Genomic DNA, 8,185 nt, shown 5'->3' with positions numbered 1-8,185 from the left:
CTAGTCCACTAGACATATTTTGATTGTTCTGTGTGGTGTAATAGGCACCGTGATTGTCTCATGCTAGAGCTAGGCCTACATAGTTGTAGTGCTATGAACTGAGTCAGTGGTTTGCTGTTTAGCATCCCATACCTCACTGGGCGATTCCCCTGTCGCTCACCCCTCCTTCTTTCCCCTCTCAGATGAGACCGATGAGCAGGAGTGATTATATCGGACCGATGCTTTTGGGCTTTTGGGATTTTACTACTATCGGGCTTTGGACTTCTATCACTTTTATCGTTTTATCGCTCTTGGGCCTTTGGGCTCCTATCTATCGTTTATGTTATTTCGTATTTTGGACTTTCGGTTTATGTCGTACTTTATGTTTCGGATGTTATCGTTATTGGCCCTGTAGACCTTGTGGTATCGTATTGACTTTTGTATTATGATATGGAGATTATTATTATTATTTCGGTTGTAATATTTTATTATTATTTTATTTTCGCGTTTATATTATTTCGAGAAAGTCGGGTGTGACAAAAATCTCAGGAGAAAATTATTAGATGAAAGAAACCAGTGAAAGGGAAACTCAACGTTGGCAAGGAAACTATAATCAGTGAGACAATATTATTGCTCACAAGATTGAGGTTGAGTCTTTGCCAAAGGAGAGTTGCCCTTTTACTGTTTTTTCTTTTGATTGTGTTCATTGTAAATTTGCAAATCAGATTCCCTTATCATTTCTTCACTGGTACTAATTGCTTCTACTTCATTTCTGCTTCTTTTACTTTTTACTTCTTGTTGGCAAGTTTTCAAGGATATCTAATTTACTTCATTGCTTCCAGTTCATTTCTGCTGCTGTCAAAATGTTCAGGTACGGCCGTACGGGTTTGTGACATGAATATGAATATTCCCTCAAAACTTGTGTTGCGATTTTCTTTTACTAATTTGTGACAGTTGCGAATTAGATTAGTTTTTACCAATTATTGCAACGGAATTGGGAAGCAAAATCCGTTTAAAAGATTCAGTGAAAATTTTGTTTTATGTTAATTTGAAATGTCAAAACAATCATATCTTGATAACATTTTTGAATCATTTGGCAAAAAAAAAAGATAACTAATAATTGACAACATCAATAAGATGTACACTCTTGTTCAACATCAAAATAATTTCACATCTTGTACAACACAAAACCTTATTTGGAAAATCCATGAATATACATACCACTGATTATATCTTTAGAGTTTATTCTTTGGAAATGAAGAGCATAAATTGGTCTCATCTTCAATTGGAGAAACACTCAAATCTTTTTCATTCTTTTCCCCAACCTCATCTCTCTCTCGAAGAATCCTTTGTCCCATGTACCTTACATGCACATAACACGATCCAACAATCATATATCTTTTTTAAGTCAAGAACATTTATAAAATCATTTGGTTAATTTGCATTTTTACCTTCCGAGCATCATGACTGTGGCTTGGAGATTAGTTCCAGGAGACTTGAGAAATGTGGATCCATCGATGACCCTCAAAGCATCAATGCCTAATACTTTGTAGTTCTTGTCAACTACTCTTCCAACTTGACAACCTCCATGGTAATGCCATATAGTCATCACAGTATCGATGCAAAATTGCGTCAAGTTCAACGTTGAGGTCACATGCCTCGGCCTCAGATTGGTTGGAATGTCCAGCATGAGATTGAACAGCTCATGTGCGGTTGCATTAGTATACTTGTAATTGAAAAATGCATTCGAGTTTATTACTTCAATTATATGGTTTTGAGACCTGTAACACAAATCTTAAGATTCTCAGGATCTTGATAGTAGTTGAATGTCACTGAAGGGTTATCATTTGGGTTTGTGTTCCGGAGCTCTAGGTGACCCCTGGAGAGTGGTCCGTCGACCTTTTGGAGGATCAAGCCATCAATAGATTTGAAAAATTCTATAGTTGATTGGGTGGAGAGGCTTGCCTGCAAAATGTATTATATAAGTATATAAGAGCATTAGCATTTAAGTCTCTCTATCACAGTTTTTATGAATTTATATTAATATTCTAAGTGATATATTTATCTGGTTAATTTTTAAAACAAAAAAAACAGATACACAAATAGCAAAAAGACAGCTGTAGAACAACTTATTTCTCATGTGGGCAACGCTTCTTTACAAATAATCTTTTCTTCCTTTCTTATTCTCTTTCTTATTTTATTATACTTTGTTATTATTTTTGCCTTGCTAAAAAAATGTTATTATTTTTGTTAAGAGACTATTTAGACAGCACCACTAATGATGCTGAGTCTTATAATTCTAGAATAAGTAATAACTAGATTTTGATCCGCGTTAAAACGTAGATTATATTTTTTATTTGATTTAGAAAACTAGTTTAAAATTAATTTATTATCGTCAATGATAGAACACTAGATGTTCAGTTATTTGATGTAAGCCTATTGGCAATGTGTACCTGCACATACATTTTTTTGTTGTTGTACGGATCAAAAATTAGTTTATATTACAAAATTATTTTATATATTTTATAAAATTTAGTGTTATATTATACAATTTTATAACTATTATTTATGTACCTTGTTCGATACTATTACTGTATAATATTTTGTATATATTGTTATTTCATAATTAATTAATAAATATCAATTCATTAATGCCATGGTTAGTATCAAAACCTATTATTTTAAAATAATTAAATGGGTGAACAACCTAAAAGAGAAAAATAAACAATCTTTTTATAGTTTGCAAAAAATAACATAGATGAATTTTTTTGAAGAATAAATGACATATTTAAAGTTGATTATAATTTTGTTTATATAAAAAAATATTGTACATGTATTTATCGTCTCATTGCTTCAAATATAGAAAGCTGATGAGCATATTCTAATATAGTGCTAAATGTATTTTAAAGATTTTATTGTAAAGATAGTGGTGTCACTTTGTTTAGGAAAATATTATATTAGTAGGGAAGTTAATGTAGATACCAATTCCAATAAATATCATCTCGATGAAATTTTGCATTTTAAATAGGAGATATTTGTTGTCGATTAAATATTATATATCTAGTATAACCCGAAGGAAATTTTGTTTTATTACGATTTTCTTAATTGTAAAATTTTATTAGCATATTTTTAAACACCATATAATGAATGATTTCTATTCCTAAAACAATGAAACTTTGCTAGCATATTATTACACGTAATTTATTAAAAGTTATTCAGATTACATAATAAATCAAATATTGTCTTGCTAACACTCAAGTGACGACCTGTTATTAGTAGATAAAAAATATAATTATATTTTAACAAATTAGATAACATCTCCGATAGCTCTTAATCCTATCAGTTTTCATAGATCTCTATGTTTTATTGGTTGTTTTATTCCGGTCCGATTACCCAGACCATCTCATGTTTGAGTAATAGAATAACCGTTTGTTGCCAAAAAAAAAAAAAAAAAAAAAAAAAGTTAAAAGCATTTCCAACTTTTTGAAATTCAATAACTTTTTGGTTATAATTCATATAATACAAATTTCTGTTATACAATTTTCAAGAAAGGCAATGGATCATGTCGAGAAACATTACATAACTTTCATTTCTGCAAGGTGAATAATACACTTTCAAATTTGATGGTGCATTATTCTCCTCCTAAAAATACTATTTATTTTTCAGTTTAGTCCCTATAGTTTCACAATCACATTAATAACTTTTTATATATCATATTTTAATATTTATCTTTATATTTTCTTTAAAATATTTCAATTAAAATTATTGTATTAACACCTTTTGTACTATATATAGTTATATATGACTACATATTATTATATTTTCTCAAAAATAATTTATTTTAATATGTTTCAAATAGTATATTTTATTTATATTTGAAAATTTAACGATTATAGTTCATTATCAATAATTTTGAGTAGCTGGCAAATCACTAATTTTGAGGACTAAAGTGAAAATTATTATTTCTATTAAAAATAAATTTGAGGGTGGCCGTTGGAGTAATACACCATCGTCCCTTTATTTTGAGGATGACTCCCCTTTAAAATGTGGGGCTTATTAACATTCAATGTAACTATATTGTACCTCGTTGGGAAGTCTCAAAACCCATCGAAAAACCTACGGGTCAAGTTATAAGAGAGACTCAAGCCAGCACAATATTCACTGAAACTATCAAACTTGGTGATCCCAACAACCTCTAGAAGGGACACTCCAACAGGTTGAGGAAAAGGGACAACGACAATGTTCATCAGATTATCTCCCATCCCTTGTCCAACCATGGGGTTATCTAGGACCACACGATTAATCTTGTGGGCCTTAAGATGAGTCGTAGGACCCACACCACTAAGCATCAATAGCTGCGGGCTCCCCATGGCACCGACAGACAAACTACTTCATTCATTGCTTTATTCACAAGCTCTGCCTTGTGGAACACTCTATCTGCATCTTGATATATCACTCCAGACGCCTTTGGCTTCGGTCTTCCTGTACAAAACACATAGTTTTCATGTCCAAAAATATAGATATGAATAAGAAAATGTGAGTATGGCATCCATTACCTTTGGTGGTGAAGAGGATCTTGTGAACATAAGCGTACAAGTAGACAACAATTGTGTCCGAATTAGCATACTTTAATAATTCCACGACGGAGTGTTTTTGTCCCTCACGGTCGAATAACATAACACCGATCTTCGTCCCATAGATATGATCCAACGTGAAACCATTGTAAGGTAACACTCCAGCCTCGAGAAGCCCATCTTTCAACGCAGATTGCCATCCCTTCATAGGTGGCCTGTATACGAGTTTCTTCTCGACCCACTCATAAGCAGCTTCCACTTCCTCCATCTCCTACTCAGCCTCTTCCACATAGTCATCGCTCGCACGTGTGTAGAATCCAGCGCTTAGTGTTGAGCCTCCACCGAGAACACGTGGCTGTATGTTGTATACGCCGTCCTCATAGATGAATAGCTGTGACTACGAGTTCGGTGTGTTGTTCAATGCTGTGTTGGAAAAGTTGCCGATGTCGGTGGCTGTAGGATTGTCATAGGGAGAGCCACCGCGTTTAAGAACCAAAACTGTGGCGTTTTGAGAAAGCGTTGTGGCTAATGCACACCCTGAGGCCCCTCCTCCGATGATAATGTAATCGAAATGACCGATCTTTGGTGCTAATGTTGTTGGGTTCCTTCTAGATGGAGGAAACCCATTGGGTTTGGTTGGTGATGACCAAACTTGGAAGTTGGACCATTGGTATTAGTCCATGTGATTAGTATTGGGCCCTGTGGGTTAGTGAGACATTATATAAAGTCTCTTAACCTAATCTGTGTGGTTAGAATTGACACAAAAAAGAAGAGTACTCAAGAAGACTCACTACACAAAAGAGAGAAAAAGAAAGAAGAAGACAAATTATGTCTGGGTTTTTCAAGGCATGTTTGGAGGGGTCAAACGGATCCTCATCGGACTGATATTTTGTGGGATGCTTTAAAGGTTCATCGAAGGGATTGGTTTTCAACGGTTGGATCTTCTATTGTCTGGGTTTTAGTGAAGCTGATCATCAAAGTTCTTCAGTAGTGCTATCTTGAGTGTTTGGTAAATCCGAAGGTTGGATATTCTCTGATTGAGCTGAAACTTTGCAGAGGTGTTGTTGACTAGTTCATCTTGGATTTGTAAGGTGGGATTAGTCTCTGGTTACCGGAATCTTAGTGAGCTGTGGTCGTCTTGTGGCTGCCTGTTTTGTTCAAATTTTTATAAAATTTTGGTCAAATGCAAAGCTAGCCTCGTTTTGTTTTACAGAGACTTCATCGGAAGTCTACTAAACTTTGTTTTTGTTTACAAAAGAAATTTTAAAAACTTCACATAAAGTCAACTAAGAAGAATTTAAAAATTGTCAATTTCAAAACTAACACATGCATTGACCAAAACATTTTACATGCATTGAGCAGAAGACTTCAGGGGAGTATGCTTCGGGAAAAATATCATAAAATTTTAAACTCATATGAATTATCTAGATTGTTAAGATTTCGTGCATAGCTTCTCCAAGCACACAAAACTTTTAGCTTAAATTCGATGAAAGATACCCACTCTTTAATAATTCAATATCATCAAACTCGAGGAAGCTCAATGACAATGTTATTTTGAAATCAAAATTTGATTTTGTTTCGGATGAAATGAGAGAGAAATTACAAGGTACATGAGTTATGTGTGTAAGAATGACAAAAAGAGTTATGTGTTATCTATAACAATAAATGGGAGTTTTCTGTCACCTCCTGCGTCCGCATCATCAAGGAGGAAAGGGCAAATTGCACCATGTCAGCGCTTATCCTACCACTTTCCCGTAATCTGTAAAAAATACTCAAAGATGGCAATGTCCAATATTCACAAAGCCCAACTACTCAGAACTCTCTTCCTGCTTTTCCCCTGCACTGTTCACGATCCCTGATATCTTCCTACACTACGGTTTCAGATCTGTAACGCTTTGCCTTGACGATGAGAGTTTGTCTTTTTTTCTCACCATTGATTGGTCCTTCAATCTTTCCCACTACAGTTTATTCAATTGCCTCCTTCTCAAAAGTCCAGATGAAAACCCTAAAAAAAAAATTCTATAAATAACGTCTTAGAAATCTTCAGATCAAGTTGTTTCAACAGAGTATCATCTCCTTCTTACAACGTAACCTGCATCAATGGTGGCTTACCAGACCTTTTTCTAATGTTAGCACTGGTCGTTGTTCCGATACGGTCGTCACGATTATGGGAAACCCCAAAGGGAGGAGAGCTGATGGGAGTGGACATGCTCCTTCTTGATGAAAAGGTTTATGTCCTGAAAATCCATCACCTTTATTTATATAGATCTTGTGAGATTCAGTAGATAAATGATTGATTGTCATATATGGAGCTGAATATCAGTAGATTCAGTAGATAAATGATCACCTTTCACCAGTTGTTCTTGTGTTGATTAATACGTTTAGCATACTTTTTCATCTGTCCTCTTTATCATTCTCAGACAAAATTATGCTTATGGATTTGATGGGTTCAGTTCTTTCTTCCCTTTTGAATTTTAAAGCACAGATCTTTCTGAGAAAGTTTTGATTTTTTTTTTGTTGCTCTGTTTTCTGGATTTGTTCAAGTAGATTTGAAGCTTCCAGATGCAGAGGTTTGTGCTTTCATTCTGTTGAAGCTGATAATCTTCGGAAAGTTTAGGTTTGCAGACTCTATAAAGTCTAGAAATTTACTGGAAAAATCTTTGTTGTTTTTGGAAGATTTTGTCTTTATGGTTTCTTCATAGTCGAGATCTACAATAGTCCTTGGAGACAAAAAGCAGTTTTGAGGTAGGGTTTGAGTTTGATGTTTCGGTTGTGTTGTTGACATAAAATGGTCTTAGGCCAAAAACTTAAAGTTTCTAGACATTTCAGATCTGTTGTTTGTATCTGTTTCTGAAGGCAAAAGTATTGAAATGTCAAAATGTAGCTCTTTTATGAAACACCTTTTTGGTTCATACAAAGCATAAACTATAAACCTTGTTCTGTCTTGTCTTAAAATTGAACTGGAATATTGTAGGATTTACTTCCGTAAGTTCACATTTTCCACTTATTTAACTCCTCTAAATATGTTGTGGTGTTTACAGGTATGGTCAATCATCAGGGAAGGTGAGTAACCACAGATCCTAAGCCTCTCTTTAGTTCTGTTGGCCCATCTACACTGCTAATATAAATCTCTGTTTTGTTGCAGCCCAGCGAACAAAATACTTATGCTGATATCGAAGCTGCTTACAAATGTCTGGAAGAGAACTATGGAGCAAAGCAGGAGAACATTATCCTCTATCAATCTATCGGTAGTGGTCCGACCGTCGATTTAGCTGCACGTTTGCTTCGGAGTGCAGGAGATTTATATTAGCAGTGTAGTATAACAAAAACTAGACTGAATAAAATATTAAACAAGAATAATTTACATTATTTAGGTATTCTTTAAAACAAAAAAAATCAACGACGTAAAATTATTTACTCAGCAATAAAAACATAATGGCTAGGAAACCATAAAAAATAAATATCATAGTAAAATATGATATAAATATAATGTGATAGTAAGCTTCTTTTTTTTTTTGTCGTCAATGTGATAGTAAACTTACCACTAATAATAAAATAAACATGTCAAAAAAATGAATTGAGAGATACAAAATTAAAAACAATAGAATGACGAACGTGTCAATATATTCATT

The 8,185-nt window shown here is 33.9% G+C and overlaps 1 long non-coding RNA gene and 1 pseudogene across 1 annotated transcript; one reads left to right on the top strand and one right to left on the bottom strand.

The window, feature by feature from the left end:
• Window positions 1-1,214: 1,214 nt before the first annotated feature.
• On the bottom strand, window positions 1,215-5,430 carry LOC106314840 (annotated as a pseudogene).
• A 763-nt stretch (window positions 5,431-6,193) lies between these two features.
• LOC106316112 lies at window positions 6,194-7,922 on the top strand. Its single transcript, XR_001264725.1, has 3 exons — window positions 6,194-6,781; window positions 7,595-7,616; window positions 7,699-7,922. It is a non-coding gene; the product is annotated as an uncharacterized LOC106316112 (long non-coding RNA).
• The last annotated feature ends 263 nt before the right edge of the window (window positions 7,923-8,185 follow it).

Source organism: Brassica oleracea, chromosome C9 (assembly GCF_000695525.1).
Source record: "Brassica oleracea var. oleracea cultivar TO1000 chromosome C9, BOL, whole genome shotgun sequence".
In the NCBI taxonomy this organism is placed as follows: Eukaryota; Viridiplantae; Streptophyta; class Magnoliopsida; order Brassicales; family Brassicaceae; genus Brassica; species Brassica oleracea.
Note: the sequence above shows the minus strand (reverse complement) of the source record. Positions and strands in the feature narration are given on the sequence as shown.